General features: G+C 44.4%; 1 pseudogene; it reads right to left on the reverse strand.

Moving 5' to 3' along the window:
* Positions 1-10,543: 10,543 nt before the first annotated feature.
* On the reverse strand, positions 10,544-10,810 carry LOC132684651 (small nuclear ribonucleoprotein E pseudogene; annotated as a pseudogene).
* Between the last annotated feature and the right edge of the window lie 11,652 nt (positions 10,811-22,462).

Raw genomic sequence — 22,462 nt, forward strand, 5'->3', positions numbered from 1 at the left:
AGGTTCTGTGTGGGTTACGCGTGTGCAGGGGGGAGGGCGGGCACTCGGTAAGTTAACTGGTCTTGATGTTAAATTGAAATAGTTCCCTTTTTAAGGGGAAATCTACTGATCAGTTTAAGAAAATGATTGGAAAAAATAAAAAATAAAAAAAAAATAAGAAAATGATTGGGGTAGTAAAACGTGAGCTGAGGAACTAGGTACAACTCCCAGAAGAACAGAAATAGGATATATATCATTGCTTTTATTCGAAAAGTTGTAAGCCTTCAGAAAAGTTACAAGATGAGTATAGAGAACATCCATATACCCTTCACCTCCCAGGTTCACCAGTTTTTAACATTTTGCTGTGTTTGCCTTATCCCTCTCTTTTTGTCCCTCCATATATAATTGTTTCTTTTTTTCCCCCTGAATCATCTGAGAGTCTTTGTAGACACCACTGCCCTTCACCTTCAGTGTGCATCTCCCAAGAGCGGAAGCGTTGTGTTACATAATTATTACACCCAGGAAATGTAATGTTATCTTCTACATAGTTCAGATTGGAATCTCCCCCCTTGTGCTGATAACATCATTCAGAGCCTTAGGGATGATGGGGGTGGGAGGGTCCCGGATCCCGTCCAGAATCACACATACTGTTTAGCTGTCAGCTTTCCTAAGTCTCTTTAACCTAGAAGGGTTCTCTGCCTTTTTTGGTTTTGGTTTTTGCCTTTAACGACCGACATTTTGGAAGTGCCCAGGCCCAGGCAATGTTGCAGAATGGCCCCCAATTTTGCCCGCCTTCTCGCGATCAGACTGAAATTAAACGTGCTGGGAGGAACACTGCCAGGTCCTTTTCAGTGCATCGCAGTGAAAGGTATTTTCCCTCCCTTTGAGTTAATAAGAGATGTGTGGACCGACACTTCAATACCACATGACCACATATTCCCTACCCGTTGATGATTATCCATTATGATTATCCATTGGTGATTCTTGCCTCAACCAATTTTTTACCATGATGTTTATGAACTGGTGATTTTCCTATTTCCATCATTTCTTCTACGTTTATTAGTTGACGTTCTGTAAAGAAGAGATTTCCTTGGGACATCTGGGTGGATCACTTGGTTAAGTGACCGACTTTGGCTGACGTCAAGATCTCGCGGTTTGTAGGTTTGAACCCCGCGTTGGGCTCTGTGCTGACAGCTCGGAGCCTGGAGCCTGCTTTGGATTCTGTGTCTCCTTCTCTCTCCGCCTGTCCCCACTCACACACACTCTCTCTCAAAAATAAATCTTTTTAAAAATTAAAAAGAAAAGACTTCCTTTCTCGTTGTTCCACCCGTTTTCATTTTTTGTTCGTTTAATATTGGAGGTATCACAATGAACTTATGATTTCTTTTTTTTTTTTTTTTTTTTTTTTATTTATTTGTGGGACAGAGAGAGACAGAGCATGAACGGGGGAGGGACAGAGAGAGAGGGAGACACAGAATCGGAAACAGGCTCCAGGCTCTGAGCCATCAGCCCAGAGCCTGACGCGGGGCTCGAACTCACGGACCGTGAGATCGTGACCTGGCTGAAGTCGGACGCTTAACCGACTGCGCCACCCAGGCGCCCCACTTATGATTTCTTTTAAATTTTATGTATTATAAACCCAGTGTGGGGCACTGGCCTCCATGATGTTTACATTTTGAAGAGCCAGCTCGGGACCTTTAAGAAAAACTTTGCTGGGTACTAATGTTGTTGAGTGGCATAGTTAGCTTATTTCAAAGTTTATTTTATTTTGAGAGCAAGGGCAAACAGGAGGAGGGGCAGAGAGAGAGAGAGAGAGAGAGAGAGAGAGAATCCCAAGCAGGCTCCACACTGTCAGTACAGAGCCGGATGCAGGGCTTGAACCCACAAACTGTGAGATCGTGACCTGAGTCAAAACCAAGAATTGGATGTTTAAGCGACTGAGCCACCCGGGTGCCCCAACCTTTCTATCTACCCTTACCCGTAACAGGTATCATTAATTTTGATTTATCCCTCCTGTGTGTAATTTTGCAAATGCAAACAAATAAATGTTCTTACTTCACCTTTTCCTTAGGTACCAGTTCCTGTGGTAGATAGATGCCCACCACGGCGTAGATTTTCCAGACAAAAATGGGCTGAGGCCCTTTCACAAAACACCTGGCAAAAGATTGGGGGAACCCATCCCCGGGAGAGTGGTATATCGAGCGAAGCACCAGATTTTGTAAAATTTTCCGCTTTCTAACGCTCCAGAGTCCTCTAAAATCTCCATGAGCCAGAGCTGTGCCCCTGATATAACCCCAGAAGACTCAAGTTGAACTACCTTACCTTACCTTTCCGGCTACTGGGAAATGAAGCCACCCAAAAAAGATAAGATCTAATCAGGAGAAAGCTCCAGAAGGGGGAATCCTGCAGATACTTTACTTTCCAAGGGAAAAATAACAACATAGCAACCCTCTGAGACAACTGATAAATAAGTCACACTGCACCCCTTTGTTACTGTTGTTTCCCCTGAAGAATGAAAGGCGGCAGCTGTAATGGAGTAGGGTCCTTGGCTTTTGAGCCACAGCTCTGTTCACATTGTTACCTGGTACTTATTACCTATGTCACCCTGGGTGAGTTTCATCATGTCTTTGAGTCTCAATGTCTACTCGCCCCTTGTTTCGTTTCCTTTTATCCCCATTTCCTGCCTGCCCCCACTCCCAGGCAACAATTCCAGTGTGTTTGCTGGGCATGCATTCTTGCAAAATGTACGTTGTTTTGTGAGCAAGTATCTTTAATGTAAATGAGTGGTATTGTGATATATTAAGACTTAAAGACCAGATCATGTTGCAATATGCCAATTGCTACTAGACTTTGGTCTCCAGAAGGACTTCCAGGACAGTGTGTGTTTGGGAACTTAATCTGATTCTTGTTTAACTTTTGACAATTTGCCAACAAGAGCTGGGTTGCCCACATTCCATTGGAGGGAAGAAAATCTGTATGCTCCTTTGGAGCGGGGAAAAATCTGTCTCCAATTCAACATGAGAGCCAGCTGGAACCTGTCTGTCTGTGAACAAGACAGGTAACAGTAGAAAAAGAAAGTCCAGGTTGGCCAACTAAAAAATCTTAGTTTTGCTCAACTTAGAGAGAATGGCGTTAAACTACAGAGGAGATGAGATGAAATCATGTTTGTGGCCCTCTTGTAATCAGAAAGCTGGAAGGGACTGCTTAAATGTTCAGATAGACGCCCCCTTCATTTTAGCTTTGGAGAAACTGAGTGCCAGTGACGTCACCACCAGGGTCACACAACCAGTTTGACGGCAGACCTAGGTCCCTGACTCCTCCATATGTTACCAAGCTGCAGGTCAGCGGTGTTGGAACAGACATCCAAAGTGCTGTTCTCAACAGCACGCCTCACCTCCCAACTATTTTACAAATGTTATCCAAGAATGATGCACGAAGAGTGAGAATTATCTCCGTCGTTGTTAGCTGCCCTAAACCCCTACGTCCCGTTCATGTTATGGGTCCCTGCCTTTGATGCCGTCTCCATAGCAATGTACAAATATTATAAACACTCCGCAGACCTAGGGATTTTCTTGCTATTGGTTAAAGAGGCGGCAATAATATGTTGCACATGTATACAGAATAGGGGTATTTATAGCCTTTGCGAAACTTTAACATCTGCGATGTTGGCGAGTTGGCCGGGCTTATGTTCTGGTATTACAGAATATTTCCTAGGAAACTGAAAATAAATACATTATGAAATTTCAGTGTTCCACATGTCACTGGCGTTGTCCTGGTGTCCTGTCACGCCTATTACAAAACACACTGTTGGCCAGAGACCCGAATTCCTTAAGTAATCCCATGATATCATTTGAAACTGCAGGAATCTCACAGAATGGCTTCTCTGTTGATAATAATGAGAGCAAACATTAATTGAACTCTCCCTGTGACCCAGGCATTATGCTTAGAGCCTTGCTTGCATTCTTTCCTTGAATCCTCACTAACTTTTGGGAAGTAGGCGCTGCTCCCATTTTCCAGGTTAGAAAACTGAGGTCTGATGAAATTGAGTAGCTCTTTAACAGTCAGAGCCAGTGAGTGGTAGAACCAGGAATCAAGTCCGGATCCCTGTGAGTCCCAAGCCTACGTTTGTAATGGGCATTCATGGCCCATTGGTTCTGGATGACAGACGTAAACCTAATAAAATCATTCCCTGGGATTAATATATTCACAATGAAATACACTGCTTCATGAAATACATATTCAAAATGGACTCCACCACCTAACTTCTTATATAGATGTTATTCCTTCTAGGGGTGCCTAGGTGGCTCAGTCAGTTGAGCGTCCAACTTCGGCTCAGGTCCTGATCTCACAGTTCATGAGTTCGAGCCCCACGTCAGGCTCTGTGCTGACAGTTCAGAGCGTGGAACCTGTTTTGGATTCTGTGTCTCCCTCTCTCTTTGCCTCTCCCCTGCTCACACTCTGTCTCTCTCTCTCTCCCTATCAAGAATAAATAAACATTACAAAAATTTTTTTAAAGAAATTCTTCCAAGTATATTTCAAGCAAGGGATCCATTTGAAATGTCTCTTTGAAATGGCATCTAGTAGGAAAGACATTTCTATCTGAGCATGAGTCTGAGCAAGGGCCAGCTAGCTTGGGAGATAGCCTGAAGCAGGTCATCCTGCTTCCACACTAGGTAGAACAGGTAGGTAAATGGACCTTGGCCTTCAGGGCCTGTGAGCCAGAGACCAGGCATCTTCATTCAAGCAGGATCGAGGTGGAGATTAAGAGGCCACTGGGGGGGTGCCTGGGTGGCTTGGTCAGTTGAGCGTCCGACTTCAGCTCAGGTCATGATCTCACGGCCCGTGAGTTCGAGCCCCGCGTCGGGCTCTGTGCTGACCGCTCGGAGCCTGCAGCCTGTTTCAGATTCTGTGTCTCCCTCTCTCTCTGCCCCTCCCCTGTTCATGCTCTGTCTCTCTCTGTCTCAAAAATAAATAAACGTTGAAAAAAAATTAAAAAAATAAAAGAGGCCACTGGGACTAGAGAGGGCTGGGCAACTGAAAGGGTATGCCCAGAAATGGGGCAAAGAGGAACCATTCATGTGATATTGGGGCAGGGTGAGGGGACTGCCTTGCAGAATGTAGCAAGGAGAACCCAGTTCATCATTCAAATGTTCCAAAATAATTCTCGTCCTGGGGTCCACGGATGGATTAGCGAACCTTTAATATAGTCTGGGATCTGAAGAGGCCCAGCGAACACAGCCTGGGGCCTCCAGGAATTGTTCTTTGAGAGGGTGGGGGGCACTGGTGGGTGCAGCACCAAGGCTCTCAGATGCATTCAGGAAAATGGACTTAATAAGATAGGGGGGCAGAGGAGGATACAACTGCCATGTGACTAGCCCGGCAATGTTGGACAAAGAATTTCATCTCCTGCACTTGGGTTTCCTCATGAGGCAGTTTAAATTTGATGGTTTATATGTTTCCAGCTTTAAAATTCCTTTAAAATCCCAGAAGCACTAATCACTAGTGCAAGGATTTACTGGGATAAGTAGTGAGTTCCCCGTCACTGGCAGTATTCAAGAAGAAGGAGAATAACCACTTGTCTAACATGGCCCGAGAGAGAATTCCTACATTAGGTAGGAAGTTATGATTTGACTTTGAATAATAAAAACAATAATAATGATAATAATAATATTAACTATCATTGATTAAGTAGGTAACACGTGCCCAGTACTGTTCTAAGCACTTACACACATCTCATCTAAGGTATGATTAACATTCCCGTTTTGCAGAGGACATTCAGAGCTGAGGTTGACAACATGTTGCTCTGACTCCCCCACTTCCTAACCACCACCCTTCATTCCACCTTCAGCCTCTGTCACCACCAGGATAGGCATGCCTTGCCCGGCCTGGGTTCCGAGTGCAAGGCGATACGACTGCTCCCACTTGAGCTAGCGGAATGCAGACATCCTTGCCAACAAGGATGCTTTCCCAAGGCATGCTGCCAAGAGCAGGAAGGTGTGGTCATCCGTGCTGAGAACCCCAGTGCTCTGGGCCCCTTTCACCCTCCACCTCCCTTTACAGAGGGAAGACTACTGCCCAGAAGGGGTGAGCTAACTACCCACACTCACACAGCACATTAAGTGTCAGAGTTGGAAAACAAACCCCCTTGCGTCCCGACTTCCAGGTCGGCGCTTGACGTTGTGTTGTTTTGTTTTCAGCTCAGCCCTGTTATTGTGGTAGCTCACGTCTGTCCGTCCCTGACAGTCCCCCGGTTTTGATTTCTGACTAGATGCATTTTCGCATGAAGGCACATGGATCAACCACAACTAATTGGAGATTCACAAGGCTGGTAATTATTTAAATTCCTGTCTGTTCTAAAACTCTGAATCTAATCTCACCCCTATACAACCAAATTTACCTCGTACTGATCCTGAATCAGCATTCCTGCTTTTAAGCACACGTCTTCACTAAATTGACCCCGAATTACATATTCCTGCCTACTGTATTTTGCCCAAGTCCTCAGCCCGCTAGAATTCCCCCCCCTCCCCGCAACGGCCTCGGCTTATCTGCCAGGGCTGTGAGTTCCTGCTCACGTGCACCCCCGAGGGAACTGCAGTCACTGGAACACTTAGTTTACAAACTAAATTTATGCCTCAGTCAGAGACATGTGACCCCACTCTGCTTTAGAATCCCCCGCTCATCTACCCTTTCAGTCCTACGGAACTGAGGGAAAAGCAGAATTGTTCCAGGGCAAAGATATTTGCCTGTACCTTCTTTTTCCTTCCCTCCCTCCCTTCCTCCCTCCCTCCCTCCCTCCTTCCCTTCCTTCCTTCCTTCCTTCCTTCCTTCCTCCCTTCCTTCCTCCCTCCCTCCCTTCCCTCCTTCCTCCCTCCCTCCCTCCCTTCCTCCCTCCCTCCCTCCCTCCTTCCCTTCCTTCCTTCCTTCCTTCCTCCCTTCCTTCCTCCCTCCCTCCCTTCCCTCCTTCCTCCTTTCCTTCCTCCCTCCCTCCCTTCCCTCCTTCCTCCCTCCCTCCCTCCCTTCCTCCCTCCCTTCCTCCCTCCCTTCCTTCCTTCCTTCCTCCCTTCCTTCCTCCCTCCCTCCCTTCCCTCCTCCCTCCCTCCCTTCCCTCCTCCCTCCCTCCCTTCCCTCCTTCCTCCCTCCCTTCCTCCCTTCCTTCCTCCCTTCCTTCCTTCCTTCCTTCCTTCCTTCCTTCCTTCCTTCCTGTCTCTTATTAGTTCAGTGGTTTCCAAATTTTACGTGCAAAATTCTTAATTTCAGTATGATTGAAAGGGTGTCCGAGGACTATATAACTTTAGGTCACATGCTGGCGTGAGGACCAGCCCCTTAGCAAGCGGTCCTTCTGATGGGGTTCTTGTGCAAACGGCTAAGAAAGAATTCTTGAGACATCTTTGGTGCAAAAAGGTGATTTTAGTAAAGCACAGGGACAGGACCCGTGGGCAGAAAGAGCTGCACTGGGGTTGTGGGGAGTGACTGATGATATACTCTTAAGTTAGTGGGGTTAGGGACAGTCCTAAGGAATTTGAAAGCAAGGTTTTCAGGCCCTTGAGGGGTAGCTACTGTCTAGATAGATAAGATTACTTTTAGTCTTTAATGAAACAAAAACCTTAAGGAAGTAAGGCAGCCCTGAGTTCCTTGAGCAAGGTCACGCTCAGCAGGTTTTAGGTGTCTATCAGTGGGCAGCAGGCTTTAAGGAGATTTAATTTAAGCTACATTTGTCTCACCTTTGTTTCCTCACCACTTCCACAGTCTGGAGCACTGTTTACAGTCAGGAGCAGGCTTTGGAGTCCAGTGTGACCTTGGGCAGGCTTCTTATCCATTCTCAATCCATTTCTAAAATGGGGGTGATGACAGGACTCCCTCACAGGACATGTTTGCTGAAGGGGGAATTAGTGGGTCTGGGCCTCTGCACCCTGGTCTCTGTCACCTGCTACAGGTCCTACTTCACCCTCAGATGTAGAGACTGTCGTCAGCATCAGCTCCAGCTGGCGTCATGGCCGCCTTCACCGGCCCATCACACTCAGGAACTGTGCCCAATGCCACAGAACTAGGGCCCAAAGCCCTGTTTTCCATTGCTGACTGGACAAGGGAACTCTCAGAGTTTAGGGAGGCAGGGCCCAGCCCCTCCTGTGCCCTCCCATAAGGCTCAGTGCATTTCCTACAGTCTCCCGGGCTGGGCCTCCTCTGCTCCCCTCTTCTTCCCACCCTGCTTCCTCAACTGCTCCCTGCCCCCACGCATTGCTGCTAACCCACTGGCTGGCCTTTGAGCAAGGCCCTTTCTCGGGGCCTCAGTTTCCTTTTCTGGAGAAAGAGGAGCTTGACTGCAGCAGGGGTTGTTTCTACTGCTATTACAAATGTATCGCATGCTTGTAGTGAAACGTGGGATCGATCAACAACGTGCCGTCGGCCACGTAGAGCTCCCAGGCATGCGAGGACCTCACTTTCATCCCAGTTTCTGTGTTGAAGAGATTCCACTCTCACCAGTTGAATGTCAGGTTAGTTTTCTAGGTATGAGCAATGGGTGTATGGATGGGCATGCGTGAAAGAGTATGATATATATGCACACGCGCTCATTCACACACTTTGGTCAGGAACGGGATTGTATCATGAATGCTCTTCTGAAACTTGCTTTCTCTTTGCAACACTGAGTCTTGGAGGTAATTCCATTCTGGCATACGTAGACAGAGTTCCTTCATTTTAGCATCTCCTCAGTATACTGTCTACCATTTTTGTGCATTCGATTCATTACCTATGGACCAGATTCTTGAAAGTGGAATTGCAGAACCAAGGGCATGTACATGTAACGTTGTCGTAGATGTGGGCAGATGGCCCTCCACAAAGGCTGTACAAATTTATGTTCCCACCAGCAGAATATGAGGCTAACATCAGAGGAAGTGGGAGCCATCAGGAGGTGATGGGTCAGTACTAGGCCCATCTGAGCTTGAAAGAATGAGGCTTCAGCCCAGAGGATCGGGAGAAAGGTTACTTCCATCGGACTGAGGATGGGCAGGATAGTAACATCCTCAGGGCGGCTCCCAGTGACTTAGGATTGATTGCTTCAGAACCCAAGGTTGGAAGATGCTTCATGCCGTTGAGAAGGGAGAACAAAAACCTTTATCTCAATTCTGTGGCAGCGGGATCACAGCCTTTGGTTCTCCATCTCTTTTGGATCATGGACCCCTTTCGGGATTTGACAAAAGCATGGGACCTGTGCCCTGAGTACGCACACATACTCAGACAAATGTGCACATGCAACTTTGCATATAGTTTCCAGGAGCTAATCCCAAATCTCAATGTATATGAGACATCACACAGAAAGCCCAAATTGGCCTTCTGGAAGGTAAGATACGATGCAGAGTCCCAAGCTATTCTAATCCTCTCAAACAAGGCCATCAAAACCTCCTAGTGCCAGCTGTCCCGCCGCTGATTACAGGTCCATCAGTGAGCCCACCTGAGATCAGTGGCGACAAGCAGAAGGACCACTTAGCAGAGCCCAGTCCAAATTGGTAACCTGCAGAATCATGAGCTAAAGAATGATGTTTAAACCATCAAGTTCGGGGATGGGTTGTTATACAGCAAAAGCTAACAGATACAATCTCCATGAAGAACATTTGGGAATGCTATTGGGAGCCTCAAAAGAGGAGTAGAACAAGCGGGAAGACGTTCTATGTTCTTGAGCGGGAAGAATCAAGATCATGGAGATGTCGATTTGCCCTAAATTATTCTATAAATTAAATAAGCTGCAAAGGAAACACAAACGGGATCTTTTTATAATCAGAAGAGCTGATCCTGAAGATCCCATAAAAAAAAGAAAGGGTCAAGAAGAGTCGGGGGGAAAATCTGGAAAAGAAGACAGAGAGGACCTATTCCTATCAGATAGCACAACACATTACAAAGCTTCAGTAATGAAAAGCGGGCTCATGAATACAGCAACATATTAGATAAGCAGAATAGGAAGCCCAGAAACAGATCTAAGTATATAGGAGTTTGGTATATGCTGAAGGCAACTTTTTAAATCAGTAAAGGAAACAAACAAGTATTGTGCAACTAATGTCGCTGGGGAAAGTAGATAGCCATCTGAAAACATATGAAATTAGGTAGGCACATTTACTTCGAGATTCAAATGTAAAAAAAAAAAAAGTCATATTAGAAACAAGAATCTATTTTTTTAATAAAAACAATCCCACAACATTTGCTGTCATCTGATAACAACGTAAAGGTAGTCAAAACAATTATGAACAAGTGTTTCAGAACGACTTGTTCTGAAGCACGCCTAAAAAAACAAAGTATATTGGGGCGCCTGGGTGGCTCAGTCGGTTGAGCATCCGACTTCAGCTCAGGTCACGATCTCGCGGTCTGTGAGTTCGAGCCCCGCGTCAGGCTCTGGGCTGATGGCTCAGAGCCTGGAGCCTACTTCCGATTCTGTGTCTCCCTCTCTCTCTGCCCCTCCCCCGTTCATGCTCTGTCTCTCTCTGTCTCAAAAATAAATAAATGTTAAAAAAAATTTTTTTTTAAAAAAACAAAGTATATTTGCCTTCTCAAGAATTTCTCACTTCACCAATCATTTCTAGTTGGAGATACTTTGGAACAGGGTAATAGTATCTCTTTTTAGCATGATCCGACCCAGTTGGTTTCTCGACTTTGTTTTAGAATGAGTCTGTCTGCATTATCTAACACAAAGTTCATACACTCATCAAAACCAATGATACAGCCCTCTCTCTGAATTTACTTGCTCATAAGGCCACACTGGAATCCAAGATACATTTTGCAAGTATCTGAAGATGAGGTTGATGGGCTCTATGATTACCTTGTACATTTTGTGACCCCGGGCCATGGTGCACCATGGTGAAAGCTGACAAAGACCACACACAATACTGTGTAGTTTTTTTTAAAGCTTATGGTGGGAAAGGGTTGTCTAACTATGATATAAAACACAAAAGTCATAAAAGGACATTAAAAAGAAATACTGGTAAACTGTATTATATAAAAATTTTATTTTATTTTTTATTTTTTTTTAAATTTTTTTTAACGTTCATTTATTTTTGAGACAGAGAGAGACAGAGCATGAATGGGGGAGGGTCAGAGAGAAAGAGACACAGAATCTGAAACAGGCTCCAGGCTCTGAGCTGTCCGCACAGAGCTGGACGCGGGGCTCGAACTCACGGACCGCGAGATCATGACCTGAGCCGAAGTCGGCCGCCTAACCCACTGAGCCACCCAGGCGCCCCTGTATTATATAAAAATTTTAAATTCAATGTTGAAATTACTATAAGCAGACTAAAAAGACAATGATGAAACTGGGATAAATATATGGAATTCATAACATAGACAAAGGGGAACGTCCTTAATATGTAAAGAACTCCCACAATTCAATAAGGAAAAGCTTTACAACACAACAGAAAAAGGAGTGAATGATATTAATATCTAGGTCACAGAAAAGGAAATACAAGTAGTTCCGGATATTTTAAAAGATACTAAATCTCACTCATAATAAAATACATTAAAGTTCTACTCAGAAAACAATTTCCCACCTGTAGTTGAGGAAACCACCTAAGAGTTTTATAACACAATCTGGAACTTGTGTGAGGGGAAAGGCATTTTTACATACTGCTGTTGAGAGTGAACATTGGAGTCACCTCTATAACTCAATTTGGCATTATTAATCAAGATTGCAAATGCGTATAGCTTCTGACCCAGAAATACAGATATATTCTGATTCACGCAAGTAATATACAGACAAGGTTTTTCACTGCAGCTTTATCTGTGACGGCATATCATAAAATATTATGCAGCTGTCAAATGAAGAGAAGGAGGAAGTACTTTTATGTGCTGATATGGAAAGATCTCTAAAAACTGAGTGGAGAAAAATAAAGTGTAACACAAACCGTGAGATCATGACCTGAGCCAAGGTCGGATGCTTAACCGACTGAGCCACCCCAGGTGCCCCTAAAATTTCTAATATTTTAAACACATTTCACAGTGTCTCAGACTCAGGTGTTATAAATCAAGGCAAATGAATTTCATTTCATGTTAAGTTTGTGGCTAACGTTTGTAACGAAACAGAATGTATGCATGTTTCTCGGCTGTTATATGAATGAAATAACTCTCGAAATGTGTACCGGAGCATACATTTTTGTTCTGCCTGTGTTTTTTCCCTCAACTTTCGCATTTACTCCTCAAATAAGCCAGCACTCCTTTTACTAATGGTTACATTTGCAAATGCAAATCCGTGTTTAACAAACGTTACATTGTTATACTGAAGAATTTTATTTTTCAAGTTATGTTTTATAGTTGACCAGCTTGAAAATAATTTCTGGGATCTTTAGGTAACTTGAAGCCTTGGACTGATTGATTTGATTAGTGGATATTCACTGGGCACATAGATTATTTCTAAGCAAAATGGGATACGGAGGCATGCAAACTAAGCATAATTTAAGTTTATATTCTTTTGCTTCTTCTTTCATATGCTACAGGTAGCCTCTATCTTTGGGTCTCTTAATGCACCTGTTCCTTTTCGCCACTTGGAGAAGCTGTACTATTGGGATACCCATGACCACAGAAAATTGCGTTTGAGTACTCATGAATTCTGCTCATCTGCTGAAATGCCAATGGGTGACAGTGGGTAGTTACGAGTATCTCTCTGTGAAATGGAAGTCACTTTGCTTAAAAGTTATCATCGATGAGCATGATTGACACTATGCTTAACAGTAATAGTTTCAAAGAAAGACAACTGTGTGTGCTTCTGTTTTCCCAGAAAAAGAGTAGTGTTTCCCTAAGGCACCAGTATTCACATTGGTTTTTTGGGGTTTTGTTTTTGTTTGTTTGGTGAAACTCCCTATACATTCTTCAAGCATTTTGGGGACACCGAACAGCTTTTCTTGTGTTAAAAATAGTGATATTTACTGCCTTGGACATTGAAATCGAAAAAGATTTTAACGCTTATTTAGTAATTCAGTTGAAAAAAGCAATAATGAATGCATCGCAAGTTAATAGCGTCTTAGCAACGTTAGGAGATTGGTTCTTACCTCATGGGTCCTCTGAGATCATTCCTAAAGAGTCAGTTTGTTGCAGAATATGAAAGAGCGTAATGAAAGACTTAACAGTGAAATTCATTTGCCTTGCTTTATAACACCTGAGTCTGAGACACTGTGAAATGTGTTTAAAATATTAGAAATTTTAGGGGCACCTGAGGTGGCTCAGTCAGTTAAGCAGCCGACCTTGGCTCAGGTCAGATCTCACGGTTTGTGGTTTCAAGCCCCACATCTGGCTCTGCGCTGACAGCAGGGAGCCTGCTTGGGATTTTCTCCCTTCCTCTCTCTCTGCCCCTCCCCGACTCAGGCTTCACTTTCTCTCAAAATAAATAAAAATAAACTTAAAAAAAGATATTAGAAAATTTTTCTTAATTTTGATGGCCCCGTTTCCTTGGTTTCCTGGTCTATTGTTACCCATTATATGAAGGGTTATTCTTTTTCCCATGTGATCTGCCTAGAGAGTAAAGACTCTCAGTTTTACCAGAATAATGATCTGATTTTTATGTTGATGTTATTACGCCTTTAATTATTTAAGAAAACAAGGTTTCTTACTTAGGAGGGTGCTAAGTGTGCTTTACAGTCATGTCACTTTCTGCATTTATTCTTAAATGTTTTATTGTCACTTTCAAGTAGATACACGAGTATTTCCCACGTACCCGTGATCCTACCTTAAGTGTTCAAATCTCCTGACAACTTTGGATTTTTGCCTTCCTCAGATCAATCCTAAACATAAAACGAAATAAAATTATAATGATATCTGAGATTTCCCAGACAGCCCAAGGAAAATCACAAGAGATTTGTTATTTCCCCTTATAAAAAGGGAGGTGCCAGAAATAATTAGATCTATTTGATACATTACTATTGATGAAGTTGCATGGGAAGGGATGGAATTATTTTTGATCGAAAGAGGAGGAAACTATAGGAAATTTTCTTTCCGTGGAAAACTATGCATTGGCTGTAGTATCCCCTTCTGCATTCTGGTTTTGATTTCATGGGGGTTGTTTTGCAATTCTGTAAAATGTAGGTAACTGACAGCAACAGAAAAATAATTCTTGTTTTTAGACATGCACATGACCAAAACAGGTTTCCACCCTGGAAGAAGCTGGTTTGGCCTTCACTCATGCATTTGTTGTAATATTCCTTTACTTCTACACCTTTGTGCTTTTGGACTTCTCCTTTGGACCAATTATAATTTGCTTTGTTCCCTTATTGAATCAGTGAAATAAAATCCTTAACACATGTTTGCATTATATCTGTTTGAGAGTCACTATTTTACCTTTTTTTTTTTAAATGTATCTCTTTATTATTTTTTTAAATGTTTATTTATTTTTGAGAGAAAGAGAGAGCACGAGTAGGAGAAGGCCAAAGAGAGAGGGAAACACAGAATCTGAAGCAGGCTCCAGGTTCTGAGCTGTCAGCACAGAGCCTGGTGTGGGGCTCGAAGTCACGAACCATGAGATCATGACCTGAGCCAAAGTCGGACACTTAACCGACTGAGCCACCCAGGCGCCCCAAAAATGTATCTTTTAATAATGCATTGAACAGAAGCCCTACTCATCACAATTCATTACAAAAATGAAAGCTTTAGGCATTTGAGTTTGATTCTTTCCCTAATGCTAGTTGAGAAAACCTGGATGGTGGAAACTGAAAGATCAGTAGCTGACATTGACCTTCACCATGTAATCTGGCCCCTCCCCAGCATGGGGTTGCCTTGGGCAAGTCACTTCCTTTCCCTACACCTCCCCACCCTTCTAGTTGGGTGGGTCTAAAATAATCCCTTCCCACCCTACAGCACCAAACAGGACTGGATCAAGCATCTTCGCCCTGGAAGGCTAGCATCAAACACATACGGTTTAGGGGTGCCCAGGTGGCCCAGTTAGTTAAGCATCTAACTTGATTTCGCTCAGGTAGTGATCTCATGGTTCGTGGGATCGAGCCCTGTGTTGGGCTCTGTGTTGAGAGCACAGAGCCTACTTGGGATTCTCTCTCTCCCTCTCTCTTTGCCCTCCCCCTCCCCCTTTCTTTCTCTAAGTAAATAAATAAACATTAAAAAAAGAACGTGTGTAGTTTAGATGTCAGTATGCAGGTGGGGGCCAGATTAGAGGCGATAAACGTTAATACCAATTTACATGAGCTTTCAATTATTGCCCTCAGGTTTTTTCAGCTGGGATTAAGTGAAAGAATTAAACTCTCAAGTGCCTAAAGTTTAGAGATTGGTCCTATTCTATTCAGTTAATGGGGTTGCTCCAGCAGCTGAGCTGAAATGAAGGCAACATGAAGATTTTTAAAAACGTTTTACTGAAGTATGTTCATCTTAAGACTAGAACACACCCATGTGACCAGCACCCAGACTGAACTGCAGAACAGTACCGGCACCTGAGGAGTCCCTCATTTTTTTTTTTTAATTTTTTTAAACGTTTATTTATTTTTGAGACAGAGAGAGACAGAGCATGAACGGGGGAGGGTCAGAGAGAGGGAGACACAGAATCTGAAACAGGCTCCAGGCTCTGAGCTGTCAGCACAGAGCCCGATGTGGGGCTCGAACTCACGGACCGCGAGATCATGACCTGAGCCAAAGTTGGCTGCTTAACCGACTGAGCCACCCAGGTGCCCCAGGCGTCCCTCATTTTTACAGCCACTGGCCAGCACCAGCCCACATGAGAGTAACTCAATACCCAGTTCTCACAGCATGGGTTAATTTTGCCTGTTTTTGTACTTCGTATAAAGTGAATCATACAGATTTTTTGGTGAATATTTCTTTTCATTAATTATACTTCTGTAAGATTCAGCCTTGCTGCTGGATACAGGTGTGTTGTTTCAAAGGGGCGATTACACCCCAATATTTATAGCAGCACTATTGACAAGAGGCTAAGTATGGAAAGAGCCCAAATGTCCATCGATGGATGAATGGATAAAGAAGATGTGGTATATATATATATTATATACACACACACACACACACACACACACACACACACACACAATGGAGTATTACTCGGCAATCAAAAAGAATGAAATCTTGCCATTTGCAACAACATGGATGGAACTAGAGGGAATTATGCTAAGTGAAGCTCGAGAAAAACCAATATCATATGACTTCACTCATATGAGGACTTTAAGAATCAAAACAGATGGGGAGGAGGTGGTGCCTGGGTGGCTCAGTCGATTGAGCGACTGACTTCGGCTCAGGTCATGATCTCACAGTTTGTGAGTACGAGCCCCGCGTCGGGCTCTGTGCTGACAGCTCGGAGCCTGGAGCCTGCTTCGGATTCTGTGTCTCCCTCTCTCTCTGCCCCTCCCCCACTCATGCTCTCTCTCTGTCTCAGAAATAAATAAACATTTAAAAAAAATTAAAAAAAACAAACAGATGAGGGGCGCCTGGGTGGCTCAGTTGGTTGAGCGTTCGACTTCGGCTCAGGTCATGATATCACAGTTTGTGGGATCGAGCCCTGCATCAGGCTCTGTGCTGACCGCTTGTTCAGAGCCTGGAGCCTGCTTCAGATTCTGTGTCTCCTTCTCTCTCTGCCCCTCCTGCGCTCACGCTTTGTCTCACCCTGTTTCTCAAAAATAAATAAATGTAAAAAAAAAAAAAAAAAGACACAAAACAGATGAACATAAGGGAAGGGAAGCAAAAAGAATATAAAAACAGGGAGGGGGCCAAAACAGAAGAGACTCATAAATATGGAGAACAAACTGAGGGTTACAGGGGGGTTGTGGGAGGGGGATGGGCTAAATGGGTAAGGGGCACTAAGGAATCTACTCCTGAAATCATCATTGCACTATATGCTAACTAACTTGGATGTAAGTTAAAATAAATAAATAAATAAATTTTTAAAAAGGAAGAAAAAAAGATTCATCCCTGTTGTTACATGTGGGGGTAGATCTGTCCCTGATGTAGTCAGCTGTCGATTGTAATTTGGGTAGTTTCCATTCCAGGGCTATTGTGATAGTGCAGCTCTCTTGATATTGCTGTCCACGTCTTTTCGTGGCCACGCATTTCCATTAGGTATATACCTGTGAGTGAAGGTCCTAGATCACATTTATTTCTGCATCTTTCGATCTGCATATGTATTTAAAAAAAAAAACAAACTTGAATTCATGCTGATCTCTCCAATTCTGATCGAACAGAACAGGGCCCATGTTATCCTTCCCCCTTTCCTTATTTGTAATTCTTTTCTTTGAGAAATCTAGCTCCCATTAAATACAATATATTTACTTATTTGCTCAATCCTAGGATACCCATAACATAGCTTCAGAATTGCTAACCCACAGTCCTTAGTCCTGTCTGCTGAGACGGCCTAGAAGCAGTGACACCCCAGTAGCAATGAGCACACCCAGCACTCAGATGTTAGTTTCTAAATACCATTCTCCAAAAAAAGGAACCAGGGTTCCTTGGAGAAATGACCGAGTCTGGGGGCGGGGGGGCGGGCCATGGGACTACAAGATGAGCCTGAAACATCCTGTGGTCTCAGGAAGTATGGAAGTGCTCAGAATAGGAGTATTTCAAAAGGACACAGGGGTCATCCTGAAGATGCTCCTAATCGCCATATCTGGGACAATGTGAGAAACAAAACAAATAATGTTTGTAATGGATTAGAAGCCACAGAATAAAAGAAATATCCACGAGTCCATACTTAAATAAACAACTGAATAAGTCACTAAATGGGAGAGAAGGGAGAGCCCTTCTATACACTTGGATTTCAACTCATAAATGTAGAAGGAATTATGGAGGTGGAAAATCACCTTTGGAAAACCAACGGTAATAAATATTGCAGATAAGAGTCAGCAATGAACGCTAAAATTACTGGGTTGAAAGTATGATGAGAAATAGATTTATATAGTCTCAGAGCATCTCCACATAAGGTACTTACTAATTACAAAAGGAAATGCAGTAATTTTAGAGTGGAGAAACCTGGCACACAACACCTTTACCACAGCATCCTTCAAAGTTAACAGTACAAGTAATGAGACAGCAATATCACATGTGCCTTCTGGTCTGATGCACTGGGAAGGATGCAGTAGCACTTCTGTGGGGTGCTCACCAAAAATGCACAACTTCAGGGGTGCCTGGGTGGCTCCGTCTGTTGGGCGTCCGACTCCGGCTCAGGTCATGATCTCTCCGTCCATGAGTTCGAGCCCCTCATCGGGCTCTGTGCTGACAGCTCGGAGCCTGGAGCCCGCTTCAGATTCTGTGTCTCTCTTTCTCTCTGCCTCTCCCCCATTCACACTCTGTCTCTCTCTCTCCCTCAAAAAAATAATAAACATTAAAAAAAAATTTTTTTTTAAATGCATAACTTCAACCTCATCATGAGAAAACATCAGACCTAATTCCAGTTGAGGGACAGTCTGTAAAACAATTGGCCAATACTCTTCAAAAATGTCAAGGTTATGAAAGAAAACATAACTGACCCGGACTCATAAGAACCATCAAAGTTCTGAGACACAGGGAAAAAGAGCAGCTGTTTTAGATCTGTGGAATCCCGGACGGCATCCTGGACCAGAAAGAGAACAGTAGGGGGACAATTGGCAACATCTGAGTGAAGTTTATAGATTCTTTAATCCTATTGTATTGCTGCTAATTTCCTGGATTTGCTAATTCTTCTGTAGTCATACAAAATGTTAGTATTTGGGGAAGCTGGTAAAGCCTATACAAGAACTCACTGTATTATTATTTCTAAGTCTAAAATTATTCTGCAGCGCCTGAGTGCCTCAGTGGGTTAAATATCGGACTCTTGATTTTGGCTCGGGTCATGATCTTGTGGTTCGTGGAATTAAGACCCCATGTCGGGCTCAGCATTGACAGCACAGAGCCTGCTTGGGATTCTCTCTTTACCGCCACCCCCCCCCCCCCCCGCCCCAGCTTGCAATTTCTCTCTCAAAATAAATAAATAAACTTAAAATAAAATAAAATAATTTCAAAAGAAAAATATTTTTAAAGGAAGAAGAAAGGGATTGGGCACGACTGTGTTATCCTTTGGCCAAAATCCCTTCCAGCACCTCCGCCCATAGCACGAAAGCAGACTCTCCTGAGAGTGGCATTCAAGGCCCTCAGTAATCAAGCCAAACATTCCCCACCAATCTCGAAAGCATGAGGTGCTTGGGAGAAGCCTTATATGTTTAAAGATCACCTTCATGGGACCGTGACTCAGAACCGACCTCAGGAAGCAGCATCTGCTGTTGGCTCTTACTTGGTCAGCAGTTGACTTTCCTGACTCGCTGGGAATTTGAACTCCTTCCGAGGGCCTCCGCAGGCCTTTTAGGCATTGCTCACACACCCTTTCTATCCCCAAGAAACTCACGACACACAAATAAGGCCAGGAAACAACAGTGACAGGCTCAGGGACACTCAGAAAGCAGGTCGGAGGCTGGCAGGGGAATTCACACTTTCTGCAGTGAGGCAGGTGTTGCTGTGATCCCCTGTTTGCTGGTGAGCAAATTGAAGCTTAGAGAAAGGAGGGCATCTGCCTAAGGCTACATAGCCAGTGAGGGCAGAGTCAGGGCTTAAACCCGATGCCTTCCTTTGCTTACTGACGGATTCGAACTGAAATGCTTTGAATAGTTAGCCAGGCAGGGTCCTGAGACAGTCTACATTTTACCCCAACTCCAGCCTTGAGCAGCAAAATGAGATCTCCCTAGAAAGCAGTGCAGACAAGATTCTTAAAGAGCCAGGGTGATGCCAGCCGACTCCCCACCCACCAAGCCGCGGAGGATGCTGGAATCGAGCATCAACACATTCTTGGCAAATGTCACTGCCTCTTACGATGACCTGAACGGACACTGAGCAATGTGAATCTGTGTAAAATACCTCTGGGCAGGCGGGATTCCTTGCTAGACCCCACTCGGCGGGTCTCCTCCACTTTTAAATGTGGATTCATCACTTCAGAAAATGCTGGCTGGGAAAGTGTTCTTGCCAAGCTCCGGGATGGCCACAGAACCCATCTCCCAGAGTGGCAGCCGCAGTCACTGAGAAACGGAGCACACGGTGCTTCCAACGCGGTCGGGATCGGTGAACGTCTGCTCTCAGGGCTGTGATTATTGACATTATCATTATTTTTATTTTCTAATGCTTATTTTTGAGAGAGAGAGAGAGAGAGAGAGAGAGAGAGACAGAGCGTGAGTGGGGGAGGGGCAAAGAGAGAGAGAGGGAGACACAGAATCCGACACAGGCTCCAGGCTCTGAGATGTCAGTGGGGCTCAAACTCGGAATGACGAGATCATGACCTAGGCCGAGGTAGGACGCTTAACCGTTGACTGAGCCACCCAGCGCCCCTTGATATTATCAACGTTAAACCTCTACCCTCCCCCACTGCTCGGCCCCTTGGACTCAGCAGATCTTCCCTTCTTACAGAAAGATCTTCTTACATCTTTTCCTATCTGGGGAGATTCAGGACCGCATACCAGAAAGGGAGCAGAGTCAAAACCAAAAAGTTCTAGGGTGGGGGAAATGGGTGACAGACATTGAGGAGGACGCTTGTTGCGATGAGCAACGGGGGTTGTACGTGAGTGAGGAGTCACGGGATTCTACTCCTGAAGCCAAGACTACACTGTATGTTAGCCAACGTGACAGTCAAAAAAAGTTCTGAAATTTCAGCTTGTCGATCCTACCCCCCCCCACCCCCCCACTGGTATCTAACCCCCAACCTCGGCAGACATCCATGGCCACGCCCCACCACCCCACTGGGTTGCTTCCTCTGACCTCGTCTTGCATGGCCCTGGGCTAGTAGCCTGCTCCATCTATGCTGAGAGGAGGCGGCCTGGCCCACCAGCATTGAGGGCTCTCCTGGAATGGGTCTTGCTTGTGCCCAGACAAGAAGACGAGGAGCCTTTGTGAGGCCCAGCTCTGACACTTCTAGCTCCTGAGACCCTTTCCGTTGGGCTGTCCCTCCCCCTCCCCCCTCCCCCCAGCCCCCCAGAGATGGCCCCTTGCTTTGGTTGTGGGCTGGGAGAGCAAGCCTCTGCCTGACTCCCCTCCCATCGTCCCGGAGCGCAGCCGGGTGGGGGGCCCGTGCCCGGTTGCCTGTGGAGGCGTGGGCTCCCTGGGAGCAAATCCCCACATTTCTACATGGTATGTGTCTAACCTTGGGCCACTTCTTAACCTCCCTAAGCCTCATATTGCGAATCTTGACGCTATCTGCCAGAGTGACGGTAGCATTAAATGAAAAACTCTGCAAGTTACAGCATTCCATTGACACAGGATGCTATGCGTGTCCCCCTAATGGCCAAGAACTTGCCGCTCGGAGCCCTCAAATACCCTGTTTGCCCTCTACTCACCCACCTCCCTCCAGACTTCCTAACTCCCTGCTCACCTGGGGCCTGAGAGTCAAGAGGCCTAATATCACACAAGAGCATGGATTGTAACATCAGATCTACCTGGCTTTCGAGCTGAGATCTGCCCCTCTCTGACTTTTACCAAATACATCTTATTTGAAAAATGGGGATAAGGATACTCACCTTATAGGTTTATTGGTACTAGGATTAAATGAGATAACCCACGGACGGCCTTTGCCCAATACCAGGTTCCAAGAAGCTTAGCAGATAACAGAGTAACAACACATAATGATACTTATTGTCATTAGTCCAGCTGGCCACCAACTTGCTTTGAGACCTGGCATATGGTTGACATATTTCCCTAGTTCCTGGCACTTTCCCTAGTTCCTGCCAGTTTCTTCTATTTTTTGTTTTATTGCCCATTTCTGGAGAAGGTCAGAAGGAGGATATTAACAAACGATGACCTTAATATCATCTGGCCCAGAAGTTTTCCTTTGCGTGTTGTAGGCTGATTTCCGTCGGTATGCGGAAATAAATTGATTTCCAGACACTTAAGTCAATCCAGCCAGTTCATGGAATCATTTGAGTTGCCCTTCTAAGGATTTTCTAAGAAAGCAATGGACCCTTCTACTATTGGCAATATTTTGTCCCCTTCACAATGCCTCTTCAATTGTGTTTTGTTGCATGGATCACGCTAAGGATAACTAATAGTGACTCATGTTGCCTCTTTACCTCATTCCTGGCTTAACAAGGAATGCCTCTCTCCTCTCTCCTGTACGTACGCGTCAACTATTTGTGTGAGGTAAAAGTAGCTATCTTGTTAAGGCAATATCCCTTTATTTTCTTTATTTCTACCTCTTAGAGTTTGTTGTTGTTGTTTAGTCTGGGAAGGCTGTTTAATTTCACCAAATAATAGTTTCAGTGTTCGTTGAAATGATACGGTTATTTGATTTTTGTTTCTTTGACCTTATGACAGACACGATGGCTAGAGATTTTTCTGGAACTCCACTTGGGAATGAATAGCTATTTAATTTTGTGTTCCAATTAGTGGCTAAAGGATGGGGGACACAAGAAGGAGCATTAGGCTGCTTAGATGCCCATTCAGGAAAATATTTAAGTTTGAATCTTTCTTTGCAACCACATTAAAATTCTAGATGGATCAGAGATTATACCTTTAAAAAAGTTTT

Source organism: Panthera onca, chromosome D2 (assembly GCF_046562875.1).
Source record: "Panthera onca isolate mPanOnc1 chromosome D2, mPanOnc1 haplotype 2, whole genome shotgun sequence".
Classification (NCBI taxonomy): Eukaryota; Metazoa; Chordata; class Mammalia; order Carnivora; family Felidae; genus Panthera; species Panthera onca.